At 41.2% G+C, this 14,636-nt stretch overlaps 20 non-coding genes across 20 annotated transcripts; all 20 read right to left on the bottom strand.

Annotated features, from left to right (window-relative positions):
* Window positions 1-116: 116 nt before the first annotated feature.
* TRNAS-UGA (transfer RNA serine (anticodon UGA)) lies at window positions 117-198 on the bottom strand. Its single transcript has one exon. It is a non-coding gene; the product is annotated as a tRNA-Ser (tRNA).
* Window positions 199-484: 286 nt separating this feature from the next.
* Window positions 485-556, bottom strand: TRNAQ-UUG (transfer RNA glutamine (anticodon UUG)). Its single transcript has one exon. It is a non-coding gene; the product is annotated as a tRNA-Gln (tRNA).
* A 1,021-nt stretch (window positions 557-1,577) lies between these two features.
* On the bottom strand, window positions 1,578-1,662 carry TRNAS-UGA (transfer RNA serine (anticodon UGA)). The gene has a single exon. It is a non-coding gene; the product is annotated as a tRNA-Ser (tRNA).
* A 283-nt stretch (window positions 1,663-1,945) lies between these two features.
* Window positions 1,946-2,017, bottom strand: TRNAQ-UUG (transfer RNA glutamine (anticodon UUG)). Its single transcript has one exon. It is a non-coding gene; the product is annotated as a tRNA-Gln (tRNA).
* Window positions 2,018-3,039: 1,022 nt separating this feature from the next.
* On the bottom strand, window positions 3,040-3,121 carry TRNAS-UGA (transfer RNA serine (anticodon UGA)). Its single transcript has one exon. It is a non-coding gene; the product is annotated as a tRNA-Ser (tRNA).
* Window positions 3,122-3,407: 286 nt separating this feature from the next.
* Window positions 3,408-3,479, bottom strand: TRNAQ-UUG (transfer RNA glutamine (anticodon UUG)). The gene has a single exon. It is a non-coding gene; the product is annotated as a tRNA-Gln (tRNA).
* A 1,021-nt stretch (window positions 3,480-4,500) lies between these two features.
* Window positions 4,501-4,582, bottom strand: TRNAS-UGA (transfer RNA serine (anticodon UGA)). Its single transcript has one exon. It is a non-coding gene; the product is annotated as a tRNA-Ser (tRNA).
* Window positions 4,583-4,868: 286 nt separating this feature from the next.
* Window positions 4,869-4,940, bottom strand: TRNAQ-UUG (transfer RNA glutamine (anticodon UUG)). Its single transcript has one exon. It is a non-coding gene; the product is annotated as a tRNA-Gln (tRNA).
* A 1,021-nt stretch (window positions 4,941-5,961) lies between these two features.
* Window positions 5,962-6,043, bottom strand: TRNAS-UGA (transfer RNA serine (anticodon UGA)). Its single transcript has one exon. It is a non-coding gene; the product is annotated as a tRNA-Ser (tRNA).
* A 286-nt stretch (window positions 6,044-6,329) lies between these two features.
* TRNAQ-UUG (transfer RNA glutamine (anticodon UUG)) lies at window positions 6,330-6,401 on the bottom strand. Its single transcript has one exon. It is a non-coding gene; the product is annotated as a tRNA-Gln (tRNA).
* Window positions 6,402-7,422: 1,021 nt separating this feature from the next.
* Window positions 7,423-7,504, bottom strand: TRNAS-UGA (transfer RNA serine (anticodon UGA)). The gene has a single exon. It is a non-coding gene; the product is annotated as a tRNA-Ser (tRNA).
* A 286-nt stretch (window positions 7,505-7,790) lies between these two features.
* TRNAQ-UUG (transfer RNA glutamine (anticodon UUG)) lies at window positions 7,791-7,862 on the bottom strand. The gene has a single exon. It is a non-coding gene; the product is annotated as a tRNA-Gln (tRNA).
* A 1,021-nt stretch (window positions 7,863-8,883) lies between these two features.
* On the bottom strand, window positions 8,884-8,965 carry TRNAS-UGA (transfer RNA serine (anticodon UGA)). The gene has a single exon. It is a non-coding gene; the product is annotated as a tRNA-Ser (tRNA).
* A 286-nt stretch (window positions 8,966-9,251) lies between these two features.
* On the bottom strand, window positions 9,252-9,323 carry TRNAQ-UUG (transfer RNA glutamine (anticodon UUG)). The gene has a single exon. It is a non-coding gene; the product is annotated as a tRNA-Gln (tRNA).
* A 1,021-nt stretch (window positions 9,324-10,344) lies between these two features.
* Window positions 10,345-10,426, bottom strand: TRNAS-UGA (transfer RNA serine (anticodon UGA)). The gene has a single exon. It is a non-coding gene; the product is annotated as a tRNA-Ser (tRNA).
* Window positions 10,427-10,712: 286 nt separating this feature from the next.
* TRNAQ-UUG (transfer RNA glutamine (anticodon UUG)) lies at window positions 10,713-10,784 on the bottom strand. Its single transcript has one exon. It is a non-coding gene; the product is annotated as a tRNA-Gln (tRNA).
* Window positions 10,785-11,805: 1,021 nt separating this feature from the next.
* On the bottom strand, window positions 11,806-11,887 carry TRNAS-UGA (transfer RNA serine (anticodon UGA)). The gene has a single exon. It is a non-coding gene; the product is annotated as a tRNA-Ser (tRNA).
* A 286-nt stretch (window positions 11,888-12,173) lies between these two features.
* On the bottom strand, window positions 12,174-12,245 carry TRNAQ-UUG (transfer RNA glutamine (anticodon UUG)). Its single transcript has one exon. It is a non-coding gene; the product is annotated as a tRNA-Gln (tRNA).
* Window positions 12,246-13,265: 1,020 nt separating this feature from the next.
* Window positions 13,266-13,347, bottom strand: TRNAS-UGA (transfer RNA serine (anticodon UGA)). Its single transcript has one exon. It is a non-coding gene; the product is annotated as a tRNA-Ser (tRNA).
* A 286-nt stretch (window positions 13,348-13,633) lies between these two features.
* Window positions 13,634-13,705, bottom strand: TRNAQ-UUG (transfer RNA glutamine (anticodon UUG)). The gene has a single exon. It is a non-coding gene; the product is annotated as a tRNA-Gln (tRNA).
* Between the last annotated feature and the right edge of the window lie 931 nt (window positions 13,706-14,636).

The raw sequence follows: 14,636 nt of genomic DNA, 5'->3' as shown, positions 1-14,636 counted from the left end.
CTTTTTGCAAAAGGGATTGTACTTTCTCATCTCTGGAAACTTGCACGCTGGACAGAGGGGTTCAAAGAGAAAGATTTAGTCTAGCAATGCTATGCTCTAAGGACAGAAAACTTAGACGTAGTCGGCAGGATTTGAACCTGCGCGGGGAGACCCCAATGGATTTCAAGTCCATCGCCTTAACCACTCGGCCACGACTACTACATGCAGCAAGCCAGATGCATGGGTTTCATTCCCTTTGCTACACAGCTTAACATCCTAGATCAGGGTTGATTGTTCCCCAAGCACTCTGTTTGAATGGGAGTCTTCTGGCTGCACTAAGAAGTAAACTGATGGTTTCATTGGGAAAACCATAGACGTGCAGAAGAGTGTCCCTTTTGAACCTTTTATCAGCATGTTTGGGGTCATGAAATAAAGGTCTTGATTTTTAACTCAATCTCTGCCCCAAAAGTCATGAAAACAATCTTTGGCTGAAGGAATTTCTTAAAAGTTCCACCGAGATTTGAACTCGGATCGCTGGATTCAAAGTCCAGAGTGCTAACCGTTACACCATGGAACCTTACAGTTTGTGAGCAGGGGGAGGCATTAGTTCCATGACAAGCCTTGGCAACGCGATGACCTTGATCAAATTGCGTATGATGTTGGAAACAGGGTGAGTACTGCTGTCCAAAACAACAGAGATCACACGATGGTAGCTTATATGGGTTTCCTGCCGGGAAGGAAAAAAATCATAGCGTCCAAATCATAGGGTTTTGCAATGTAACCGCTTTTCTAATATAATGTTATCAAAAATGTCGACATTTGACATAACTCTTCTTTAGTATGTCCATTTTTCACAGGACATGTTCATCCCAGCCCTTCTGTGTCATTGGACAATCAACTTCTAGATCTTTCAAACTGCTCCTGAGTTACCTCTCAATATTTCGCTAAACTTTTAGAATACCACCCCCAGCTTTTGGAACCTTAAACCTCTGAGATGGCAGGCAAAAGCATAGTTGCTAGAAAAGTTTATGGCCCAGTTGGAGAACAATATGAAAGTGGTGGGAGGTAACTGTCTTCTTCAATTGCAAGGGGTGAAGGGAATTGTCTTATGTGTTCACAGTAGCTTCCTGTCAAGAAAGAAGGGGAACAAAAGCCACACAAAATGATGAAATGTTTAAGGACATGAAATCAGAAAACATGTTTCAATTTCAAACAATTAACATTTGGAAAAGCTTATTTTTCACTAGGATGACCAATTTTGTAAAAATCTTGTTCTATAGGCTTTCTAAAGGTGCTGTGGTCATACGACAAGGGTTGTCTTAAAATCATCTCCGAATCTGTCTTATAATCACATTACTGTATCCTTTGCCTGGTAATGGGGTAGAAATTAAAAAAGACCCCTAAAGCTATATACAGGCAGACATTTAAAGCTTATCATTCGGAAGGCGCTACACATTTTGCAAGTCAAAAGCTACTTCATAGCTTTTTGCAAAAGGGATTGTACTTTCTCATCTGTGGAAACTTGCACGCTGGACAGAGGGGTTCAAAGAGAAAGATTTAGTCTAGCAATGCTATGCTCTAAGGACAGAAAACTTAGACGTAGTCGGCAGGATTTGAACCTGCGCGGGGAGACCCCAATGGATTTCAAGTCCATCGCCTTAACCACTCGGCCACGACTTCTACATGTAGGAAGCCAAATGCATGGGTTTCATTCCCTTTGCTACACAGCTTAACATCCTAGATCAGGGTTGATTGTTCCCCAAGCACTCTGTTTGAATGGGAGTCTTCTGGCTGCACTAAGAAGTAAACTGATGGTTTCATTGGGAAAACCATAGACGTGCAGAAGAGTGTCCCTTTTGAACCTTTTATCAGCATGTTTGGGGTCATGAAATAAAGGTCTTGATTTTTAACTCAATCTCTGCCCCAAAAGTCATGAAAACAATCTTTGGCTGAAGGAATTTCTTAAAGGTTCCACCAAGATTTGAACTCGGATCGCTGGATTCAAAGTCCAGAGTGCTAACCGTTACACCATGGAACCTTACAGTCTGTGGGCACGGGGAGGCATTAGTTCCATGACAAGCCTTGGCAACGCGATGAACTTGATCAAATTGCGTATGATGTTGGAAACAGGGTGAGTACTGCTGTCCAAAACAACAGAGATCACACGATGGTAGCTTATATGGGTTTCCTGCCGGGAAGGAAAAAAAATCATAGCATCCAAATCATAGGGTTTTGCAATGTAATCGCTTTTCTAATATAATGTTATCAAAAATGTCAACATTTGACATGACTCTTCTTTAGTATGTCCATTTTTCACAGGACATGTTCATCCCAGCCCTTCTGTGTCATTGGACAATCAACTTCTAGATCTTTCAAACTGCTCCTGAGTTACCTCTCAATATTTCGCTAAACTTTTAGAATACCACCCCCAGCTTTTGGAACCTTAAACCTCTGAGATGGCAGGCAAAAGCATAGTTGCCAGAAAAGTTTATGGCCCAGTTGGAGAACAATATGAAAGTGGTGGGAGGTAACTGTCTTCTTCAATTGCAAGGGGTGAAGGAAATTGTCTTATGTGTTCACAGTAGCTTCCTGTCAAGAAAGAAGGGGAACAAAAGCCACACAAAATGATGAAATGTTTAAGGACATGAAATCAGAAAACATGTTTCAATTTCAAACAATTAACATTTGGAAAAGCTTATTTTTCACTAGGACGACCAATTTTGTAAAAATCTTGTTCTATAGGCTTTCTAAAGGTGCTGTGGTCATACGACAAGGGTTGTCTTAAAATCATCTCCGAATCTGTCTTATAATCACATTACTGTATCCTTTGCCTGGTAATGGGGTAGAAATTAAAAAAGACCCCTAAAGCTATATACAGGCAGACATTTAAAGCTTATCATTCGGAAGGCGCTACACATTTTGCAAGTCAAAAGCTACTTCATAGCTTTTTGCAAAAGGGATTGTACTTTCTCATCTCTGGAAACTTGCACGCTGGACAGAGGGGTTCAAAGAGAAAGATTTAGTCTAGCAATGCTATGCTCTAAGGACAGAAAACTTAGACGTAGTCGGCAGGATTTGAACCTGCGCGGGGAGACCCCAATGGATTTCAAGTCCATCGCCTTAACCACTCGGCCACGACTACTACATGCAGGAAGCCAGATGCATGGGTTTCATTCCCTTTGCTACACAGCTTAACATCCTAGATCAGGGTTGATTGTTCCCCAAGCACTCTGTTTGAATGGGAGTCTTCTGGCTGCACTAAGAAGTAAACTGATGGTTTCATTGGGAAAACCATAGACGTGCAGAAGAGTGTCCCTTTTGAACCTTTTATCAGCATGTTTGGGGTCATGAAATAAAGGTCTTGATTTTTAACTCGATCTCTGCCCCAAAAGTCATGAAAACAATCTTTGGCTGAAGGAATTTCTTAAAGGTTCCACCAAGATTTGAACTCGGATCGCTGGATTCAAAGTCCAGAGTGCTAACCGTTACACCATGGAACCTTAGAGTCTGTGGGCACGGGGAGGCATTAGTTCCATGACAAGCCTTGGCAACGCGATGAACTTGATCAAATTGCGTATGATGTTGGAAACAGGGTGAGTACTGCTGTCCAAAACAACAGAGATCACACGATGGTAGCTTATATGGGTTTCCTGCCGGGAAGGAAAAAAATCATAGCGTCCAAATCATAGGGTTTTGCAATGTAACCGCTTTTCTAATATAATGTTATCAAAAATGTCAACATTTGACATGACTCTTCTTTAGTATGTCCATTTTTCACAGGACATGTTCATCCCAGCCCTTCTGTGTCATTGGACAATCAACTTCTAGATCTTTCAAACTGCTCCTGAGTTACCGCTCAATATTTCGCTAAACTTTTAGAATACCACCCCCAGCTTTTGGAACCTTAAACCTCTGAGATGGCAGGCAAAAGCATAGTTGCCAGAAAAGTTTATGGCCCAGTTGGAGAATAATATGAAAGTGGTGGGAGGTAACTGTCTTCTTAAATTGCAAGGGGTGAAGGGAATTGTCTTATGTGTTCACAGTAGCTTCCTGTCAAGAAAGAAGGGGAACAAAAGCCACACAAAATGATGAAATGTTTAAGGACATGAAATCAGAAAACATGTTTCAATTTCAAACAGTTAACATTTGGAAAAGCTTATTTTTCACTAGGACGACCAATTTTGTAAAAATCTTGTTCTATAGGCTTTCTAAAGGTGCTGTGGTCATACGACAAGGGTTGTCTTAAAATCATCTCCGAATCTGTCTTATAATCACATTACTGTATCCTTTGCCTGGTAATGGGGTAGAAATTAAAAAAGACCCCTAAAGCTATATACAGGCAGACATTTAAAGCTTATCATTCGGAAGGCGCTACACATTTTGCAAGTCAAAAGCTACTTCATAGCTTTTTGCAAAAGGGATTGTACTTTCTCATCTCTGGAAACTTGCACGCTGGACAGAGGGGTTCAAAGAGAAAGATTTAGTCTAGCACTGCTATGCTCTAAGGACAGAAAACTTAGACGTAGTCGGCAGGATTTGAACCTGCGCGGGGAGACCCCAATGGATTTCAAGTCCATCGCCTTAACAACTCGGCCACGACTACTACATGCAGGAAGCCAGATGCATGGGTTTCATTCCCTTTGCTACACAGCTTAACATCCTAGATCAGGGTTGATTGTTCCCCAAGCACTCTGTTTGAACGGGAGTCTTCTGGCTGCACTAAGAAGTAAACTGATGGTTTCATTGGGAAAACCATAGACGTGCAGTAGAGTGTCCCTTTTGAACCTTTTATCAGCATGTTTGGGGTCATGAAATAAAGGTCTTGATTTTTAACTCAATCTCTGCCCCAAAAGTCATGAAAACAATCTTTGGCTGAAGGAATTTCTTAAAGGTTCCACCGAGATTTGAACTCGGATCGCTGGATTCAAAGTCCAGAGTGCTAACCGTTACACCACGGAACCTTAGAGTCTGTGGGCACGGGGAGGCATTAGTTCAATGACAAGCCTTGGCAACGCGATGAACTTAATCAAATTGCGTATGATGTTGGAAACAGGGTGAGTACTGCTGTCCAAAACAACAGAGATCACACGATGGTAGCTTATATGGGTTTCCTGCCGGGAAGGAAAAAAATCATAGCGTCCAAATCATAGGGTTTTGCAATGTAACCGCTTTTCTAATATAATGTTATCAAAAATGTCAACATTTGACATGACTCTTCTTTAGTATGTCCATTTTTCACAGGACATGTTCATCCCAGCCCTTCTGTGTCATTGGACAATCAACTTCTAGATCTTTCAAACTGCTCCTGAGTTACCCCTCAATATTTCGCTAAACTTTTAGAATACCACCCCCAGCTTTTGGAACCTTAAACCTCTGAGATGGCAGGCAAAAGCATAGTTGCCAGAAAAGTTTATGGCCCAGTTGGAGAACAATATGAAAGTGGTGGGAGGTAACTGTCTTCTTAAATTGCAAGGGGTGAAGGGAATTGTCTTATGTGTTCACAGTAGCTTCCTGTCAAGAAAGAAGGGGAACAAAAGCCACACAAAATGATGAAATGTTTAAGGACATGAAATCAGAAAACATGTTTCAATTTCAAACAGTTAACATTTGGAAAAGCTTATTTTTCACTAGGACGACCAATTTTGTAAAAATCTTGTTCTATAGGCTTTCTAAAGGTGCTGTGGTCATACGACAAGGGTTGTCTTAAAATCATCTCCGAATCTGTCTTATAATCACATTACTGTATCCTTTGCCTGGTAATGGGGTAGAAATTAAAAAAGACCCCTAAAGCTATATACAGGCAGACATTTAAAGCTTATCATTCGGAAGGCGCTACACATTTTGCAAGTCAAAAGCTACTTCATAGCTTTTTGCAAAAGGGATTGTACTTTCTCATCTCTGGAAATTTGCACGCTGGACAGAGGGGTTCAAAGAGAAAGATTTAGTCTAGCAATGCTATGCTCTAAGGACAGAAAACTTAGACGTAGTCGGCAGGATTTGAACCTGCGCGGGGAGACCCCAATGGATTTCAAGTCCATCGCCTTAACCACTCGGCCACGACTACTACATGCAGGAAGCCAGATGCATGGGTTTCATTCCCTTTGCTACACAGCTTAACATCCTAGATCAGGGTTGATTGTTCCCCAAGCACTCTGTTTGAATGGGAGTCTTCTGGCTGCACTAAGAAGTAAACTGATGGTTTCATTGGGAAAACCATAGACGTGCAGAAGAGTGTCCCTTTTGAACCTTTTATCAGCATGTTTGGGGTCATGAAATAAAGGTCTTGATTTTTAACTCAATCTCTGCCCCAAAAGTCATGAAAACAATCTTTGGCTGAAGGAATTTCTTAAAGGTTCCACCGAGATTTGAACTCGGATCGCTGGATTCAAAGTCCAGAGTGCTAACCGTTACACCATGGAACCTTACAGTCTGTGGGCACGGGGAGGCATTAGTTCCATGACAAGCCTTGGCAACGCGATGACCTTGATCAAATTGCGTATGATGTTGGAAACAGGGTGAGTACTGCTGTCCAAAACAACAGAGATCACACGATGGTAGCTTATATGGGTTTCCTGCCGGGAAGGAAAAAAATCATAGCGTCCAAATCATAGGGTTTTGCAATGTAACCGCTTTTCTAATATAATGTTATCAAAAATGTCAACATTTGACATGACTCTTCTTTAGTATGTCCATTTTTCACAGGACATGTTCATCCCAGCCCTTCTGTGTCATTGGACAATCAACTTCTAGATCTTTCAAACTGCTCCTGAGTTACCGCTCAATATTTCGCTAAACTTTTAGAATACCACCCCCAGCTTTTGGAACCTTAAACCTCTGAGATGGCAGGCAAAAGCATAGTTGCCAGAAAAGTTTATGGCCCAGTTGGAGAACAATATGAAAGTGGTGGGAGGTAACTGTCTTCTTAAATTGCAAGCGGTGAAGGGAATTGTCTTATGTGTTCACAGTAGCTTCCTGTCAAGAAAGAAGGGGAACAAAAGCCACACAAAATGATGAAATGTTTAAGGACATGAAATCAGAAAACATGTTTCAATTTCAAACAGTTAACATTTGGAAAAGCTTATTTTTCACTAGGACGACCAATTTTGTAAAAATCTTGTTCTATAGGCATTCTAAAGGTGCTGTGGTCATACGACAAGGGTTGTCTTAAAATCATCTCCGAATCTGTCTTATAATCACATTACTGTATCCTTTGCCTGGTAATGGGGTAGAAATTAAAAAAGACCCCTAAAGCTATATACAGGCAGACATTTAAAGCTTATCATTCGGAAGGCGCTACACATTTTGCAAGTCAAAAGCTACTTCATAGCTTTTTGCAAAAGGGATTGTACTTTCTCATCTCTGGAAACTTGCACGCTGGACAGAGGGGTTCAAAGAGAAAGATTTAGTCTAGCAATGCTATGCTCTAAGGACAGAAAACTTAGACGTAGTCGGCAGGATTTGAACCTGCGCGGGGAGACCCCAATGGATTTCAAGTCCATCGCCTTAACCACTCGGCCACGACTACTACATGCAGGAAGCCAGATGCATGGGTTTCATTCCCTTTGCTACACAGCTTAACATCCTAGATCAGGGTTGATTGTTCCCCAAGCACTCTGTTTGAATGGGAGTCTTCTGGCTGCACTAAGAAGTAAACTGATGGTTTCATTGGGAAAACCATAGACGTGCAGAAGAGTGTCCCTTTTGAACCTTTTATCAGCATGTTTGGGGTCATGAAATAAAGGTCTTGATTTTTAACTCAATCTCTGCCCCAAAAGTCATGAAAACAATCTTTGGCTGAAGGAATTTCTTAAAGGTTCCACCGAGATTTGAACTCGGATCGCTGGATTCAAAGTCCAGAGTGCTAACCGTTACACCATGGAACCTTACAGTCTGTGGGCACGGGGAGGCATTAGTTCCATGACAAGCCTTGGCAACGCGATGAACTTGATCAAATTGCGTATGATGTTGGAAACAGGGTGAGTACTGCTGTCCAAAACAACAGAGATCACACGATGGTAGCTTATATGGGTTTCCTGCCGGGAAGGAAAAAAATCATAGCGTCCAAATCATAGGGTTTTGCAATGTAACCGCTTTTCTAATATAATGTTATCAAAAATGTCAACATTTGACATGACTCTTCTTTAGTATGTCCATTTTTCACAGGACATGTTCATCCCAGCCCTTCTGTGTCATTGGACAATCAACTTCTAGATCTTTCAAACTGCTCCTGAGTTACCTCTCAATATTTCGCTAAACTTTTAGAATACCACCCCCAGCTTTTGGAACCTTAAACCTCTGAGATGGCAGGCAAAAGCATAGTTGCCAGAAAAGTTTATGGCCCAGTTGGAGAACAATATGAAAGTGGTGGGAGGTAACTGTCTTCTTCAATTGCAAGGGGTGAAGGGAATTGTCTTATGTGTTCACAGTAGCTTCCTGTCAAGAAAGAAGGGGAACAAAAGCCACACAAAATGATGAAATGTTTAAGGACATGAAATCAGAAAACATGTTTCAATTTCAAACAATTAACATTTGGAAAAGCTTATTTTTCACTAGGACGACCAATTTTGTAAAAATCTTGTTCTATAGGCTTTCTAAAGGTGCTGTGGTCATACGACAAGGGTTGTCTTAAAATCATCTCCGAATCTGTCTTATAATCACATTACTGTATCCTTTGCCTGGTAATGGGGTAGAAATTAAAAAAGACCCCTAAAGCTATATACAGGCAGACATTTAAAGCTTATCATTCGGAAGGCGCTACACATTTTGCAAGTCAAAAGCTACTTCATAGCTTTTTGCAAAAGGGATTGTACTTTCTCATCTCTGGAAACTTGCACGCTGGACAGAGGGGTTCAAAGAGAAAGATTTAGTCTAGCAATGCTATGCTCTAAAGACAGAAATCTTAGACGTAGTTGGCAGGATTTGAACCTGCGCGGGGAGACCCCAATGGATTTCAAGTCCATCGCCTTAACCACTCGGCCACGACTACTACATGCAGGAAGCCAGATGCATGGGTTTCATTCCCTTTGCTACACAGCTTAACATCCTAGATCAGGGTTGATTGTTCCCCAAGCACTCTGTTTGAATGGGAGTCTTCTGGCTGCACTAAGAAGTAAACTGATGGTTTCATTGGGAAAACCATAGACGTGCAGAAGAGTGTCCCTTTTGAACCTTTTATCAGCATGTTTGGGGTCATGAAATAAAGGTCTTGATTTTTAACTCAATCTCTGCCCCAAAAGTCATGAAAACAATCTTTGGCTGAAGGAATTTCTTAAAGGTTCCACCGAGATTTGAACTCGGATCGCTGGATTCAAAGTCCAGAGTGCTAACCGTTACACCATGGAACCTTTCAGTTTGTGGGCACGGGGAGGCATTAGTTCCATGACAAGCCTTGGCAACGCGATGACCTTGATCAAATTGCGTATGATGTTGGAAACAGGGTGAGTACTGCTGTCCAAAACAACAGAGATCACACGATGGTAGCTTATATGGGTTTCCTGCCGGGAAGGAAAAAAATCATAGCGTCCAAATCATAGGGTTTTGCAATGTAACCGCTTTTCTAATATAATGTTATCAAAAATGTCAACATTTGACATGACTCTTCTTTAGTATGTCCATTTTTCACAGGACATGTTCATCCCAGCCCTTCTGTGTCATTGGACAATCAACATCTAGATCTTTCAAACTGCTCCTGAGTTACCTCTCAATATTTCGCTAAACTTTTAGAATACCACCCCCAGCTTTTGGAACCTTAAACCTCTGAGATGGCAGGCAAAAGCATAGTTGCCAGAAAAGTTTATGGCCCAGTTGGAGAACAATATGAAAGTGGTGGGAGGTAACTGTCTTCTTCAATTGCAAGGGGTGAAGGAAATTGTCTTATGTGTTCACAGTAGCTTCCTGTCAAGAAAGAAGGGGAACAAAAGCCACACAAAATGATGAAATGTTTAAGGACATGAAATCAGAAAACATGTTTCAATTTCAAACAATTAACATTTGGAAAAGCTTATTTTTCACTAGGACGACCAATTTTGTAAAAATCTTGTTCTATAGGCTTTCTAAAGGTGCTGTGGTCATACGACAAGGGTTGTCTTAAAATCATCTCCGAATCTGTCTTATAATCACATTACTGTATCCTTTGCCTGGTAATGGGGTAGAAATTAAAAAAGACCCCTAAAGCTATATACAGGCAGACATTTAAAGCTTATCATTCGGAAGGCGCTACACATTTTGCAAGTCAAAAGCTACTTCATAGCTTTTTGCAAAAGGGATTGTACTTTCTCATCTCTGGAAACTTGCACGCTGGACAGAGGGGTTCAAAGAGAAAGATTTAGTCTAGCAATGCTATGCTCTAAGGACAGAAAACTTAGACGTAGTCGGCAGGATTTGAACCTGCGCGGGGAGACCCCAATGGATTTCAAGTCCATCGCCTTAACCACTCGGCCACGACTACTACATGCAGGAAGCCAGATGCATGGGTTTCATTCCCTTTGCTACACAGCTTAACATCCTAGATCAGGGTTGATTGTTCCCCAAGCACTCTGTTTGAATGGGAGTCTTCTGGCTGCACTAAGAAGTAAACTGATGGTTTCATTGGGAAAACCATAGACGTGCAGAAGAGTGTCCCTTTTGAACCTTTTATCAGCATGTTTGGGGTCATGAAATAAAGGTCTTGATTTTTAACTCAATCTCTGCCTCAAAAGTCATGAAAACAATCTTTGGCTGAAGGAATTTCTTAAAGGTTCCACCGAGATTTGAACTCGGATCGCTGGATTCAAAGTCCAGAGTGCTAACCGTTACACCATGGAACCTTACAGTCTGTGGGCACGGGGAGGCATTAGTTCCATGACAAGCCTTGGCAACGCGATGACCTTGATCACATTGCGTATGATGTTGGAAACAGGGTGAGTACTGCTGTCCAAAACAACAGAGATCACACGATGGTAGCTTATATGGGTTTCCTGCCGGGAAGGAAAAAAATCATAGCGTCCAAATCATAGGGTTTTGCAATGTAACCGCTTTTCTAATATAATGTTATCAAAAATGTCAACATTTGACCTGACTCTTCTTTAGTATGTCCATTTTTCACAGGACATGTTCATCCCAGCCCTTCTGTGTCATTGGACAATCAACTTCTAGATCTTTCAAACTGCTCCTGAGTTACCTCTCAATATTTCGCTAAACTTTTAGAATACCACCCCCAGCTTTTGGAACCTTAAACCTCTGAGATGGCAGGCAAAAGCATAGTTGCCAGAAAAGTTTATGGCCCAGTTGGAGAACAATATGAAAGTGGTGGGAGGTAACTGTCTTCTTAAATTGCAAGGGGTGAAGGGAATTGTCTTATGTGTTCACAGTAGCTTCCTGTCAAGAAAGAAGGGGAACAAAAGCCACACAAAATGATGAAATGTTTAAGGACATGAAATCAGAAAACATGTTTCAATTTCAAACAATTAACATTTGGAAAAGCTTATTTTTCACTAGGACGACCAATTTTGTAAAAATCTTGTTCTATAGGCTTTCTAAAGGTGCTGTGGTCATACGACAAGGGTTGTCTTAAAATCATCTCCGAATCTGTCTTATAATCACATTACTGTATCCTTTGCCTTGTAATGGGGTAGAAATTAAAAAAGACCCCTAAAGCTATATACAGGCAGACATTTAAAGCTTATCATTCGGAAGGCGCTACACATTTTGCAAGTCAAAAGCTACTTCATAGCTTTTTGCAAAAGGGATTGTACTTTCTCATCTCTGGAAACTTGCACGCTGGACAGAGGGGTTCAAAGAGAAAGATTTAGTCTAGCAATGCTATGCTCTAAGGACAGAAAACTTAGACGCAGTCAGCAGGATTTGAACCTGCGCGGGGAGACCCCAATGGATTTCAAGTCCATCGCCTTAACCACTCGGCCACGACTACTACATGCAGGAAGCCAGATGCATGGGTTTCATTCCCTTTGCTACACAGCTTAACATCCTAGATCAGGGTTGATTGTTCCCCAAGCACTCTGTTTGAATGGGAGTCTTCTGGCTGCACTAAGAAGTAAACTGATGGTTTCATTGGGAAAACCATAGACGTGCAGAAGAGTGTCCCTTTTGAACCTTTTATCAGCATGTTTGGGGTCATGAAATAAAGGTCTTGATTTTTAACTCAATCTCTGCCCCAAAAGTCATGAAAACAATCTTTGGCTGAAGGAATTTCTTAAAGGTTCCACCGAGATTTGAACTCGGATCGCTGGATTCAAAGTCCAGAGTGCTAACCGTTACACCATGGAACCTTACAGTCTGTGGGCACGGGGAGGCATTAGTTCCATGACAAGCCTTGGCAACGCGATGAACTTGATCAAATTGCGTATGATGTTGGAAACAGGGTGAGTACTGCTGTCCAAAACAACAGAGATCACACGATGGTAGCTTATATGGGTTTCCTGCCGGGAAGGAAAAAAATCATAGCGTCCAAATCATAGGGTTTTGCAATGTAACCGCTTTTCTAATATAATGTTATCAAAAATGTCAACATTTGACATGACTCTTCTTTAGTATGTCCATTTTTCACAGGACATGTTCATCCCAGCCCTTCTGTGTCATTGGACAATCAACTTCTAGATCTTTCAAACTGCTCCTGAGTTACCTCTCAATATTTCGCTAAACTTTTAGAATACCACCCCCAGCTTTTGGAACCTTAAACCTCTGAGATGGCAGGCAAAAGCATAGTTGCCAGAAAAGTTTATGGCCCAGTTGGAGAACAATATGAAAGTGGTGGGAGGTAACTGTCTTCTTCAATTGCAAGGGGTGAAGGGAATTGTCTTATGTGTTCACAGTAGCTTCCTGTCAAGAAAGAAGGGGAACAAAAGCCACACAAAATGATGAAATGTTTAAGGACATGAAATCAGAAAACATGTTTCAATTTCAAACAATTAACATTTGGAAAAGCTTATTTTTCACTAGGACGACCAATTTTGTAAAAATCTTGTTCTATAGGCTTTCTAAAGGTGCTGTGGTCATACGACAAGGGTTGTCTTAAAATCATCTCCGAATCTGTCTTATAATCACATTACTGTATCCTTTGCCTGGTATGGGGTAGAAATTAAAAAAGACCCCTAAAGCTATATACAGGCAGACATTTAAAGCTTATCATTCGGAAGGCGCTACACATTTTGCAAGTCAAAAGCTACTTCATAGCTTTTTGCAAATGGGATTGTACTTTCTCATCTCTGGAAACTTGCACGCTGGATAGAGGGGTTCAAAGAGAAAGATTTAGTCTAGCAATGCTATGCTCTAAGGACAGAAAACTTAGACGTAGTCGGCAGGATTTGAACCTGCGCGGGGAGACCCCAATGGATTTCAAGTCCATCGCCTTAACCACTCGGCCACGACTACTACATGCAGGAAGCCAGATGCATGGGTTTCATTCCCTTTGCTACACAGCTTAACATCCTAGATCAGGGTTGATTGTTCCCCAAGCACTCTGTTTGAATGGGAGTCTTCTGGCTGCACTAAGAAGTAAACTGATGGTTTCATTGGGAAAACCATAGACGTGCAGAAGAGTGTCCCTTTTGAACCTTTTATCAGCATGTTTGGGGTCATGAAATAAAGGTCTTGATTTTTAACTCAATCTCTGCCCCAAAAGTCATGAAAACAATCTTTGGCTGAAGGAATTTCTTAAAGGTTCCACCGAGATTTGAACTCGGATCGCTGGATTCAAAGTCCAGAGTGCTAACCATTACACCATGGAACCTTACAGTCTGTGGGCACGGGGAGGCATTAGTTCCATGACAAGCCTTGGCAACGCGATGAACTTGATCAAATTGCGTATGATGTTGGAAACAGGGTGAGTACTGCTGTCCAAAACAACAGAGATCACACGATGGTAGCTTATATGGGTTTCCTGCCGGGAAGGAAAAAAATCATAGCGTCCAAATCATAGGGTTTTGCAATGTAACCGCTTTTCTAATATAATGTTATTAAAAATGTCAACATTTGACATGACTCTTCTTTAATATGTCCATTTTTCACAGGACATGTTCATCCCAGCCCTTCTGTGTCATTGGACAATCAACTTCTAGATCTTTCAAACTGCTCCTGAGTTACCTCTCAATATTTCGCTAAACTTTTAGAATACCACCCCCAGCTTTTGGAAATTAAACCTCTGAGATGGCAGGCAAAAGCATAGTTGCCAGAAAAGTTTATGGCCCAGTTGGAGAACAATATGAAAGTGGTGGGAGGTAACTGTCTTCTTCAATTGCAAGGGGTGAAGGAAAATGTCTTATGTGTTCACAGTAGCTTCCTGTCAAGAAAGAAGGGGAACAAAAGCCACACAAAATGATGAAATGTTTAAGGACATGAAATCAGAAAACATGTTTCAATTTCAAACAATTAACATTTGGAAAAGCTTAATTTTTACTAGGGCGACCAATTTTGTAAAAATCTTGTTCTATAGGCTTTCTAAAGGTGCTGTGGTCATACGACAAGGGTTGTCTTAAAATCATCTCCGAATCTGTCTTATAATCACATTACTGTATCCTTTGCCTGGTAATGGGGTAGAAATTAAAAAAGACCCCTAAAGCTATATACAGGCAGACATTTAAAGCTTATCATTCGGAAGGCGCTACACATTTTGCAAGTCAAAAGCTACTTCATAGCTTTTTGCAAAAGGGATTGTACTTTCT

The sequence above is a fragment of the Engystomops pustulosus genome, chromosome 7 (assembly GCF_040894005.1).
Source record: "Engystomops pustulosus chromosome 7, aEngPut4.maternal, whole genome shotgun sequence".
NCBI lineage: Eukaryota > Metazoa > Chordata > Amphibia > Anura > Leptodactylidae > Engystomops > Engystomops pustulosus.
This window is presented reverse-complemented; position numbering and strand designations above follow the sequence as displayed.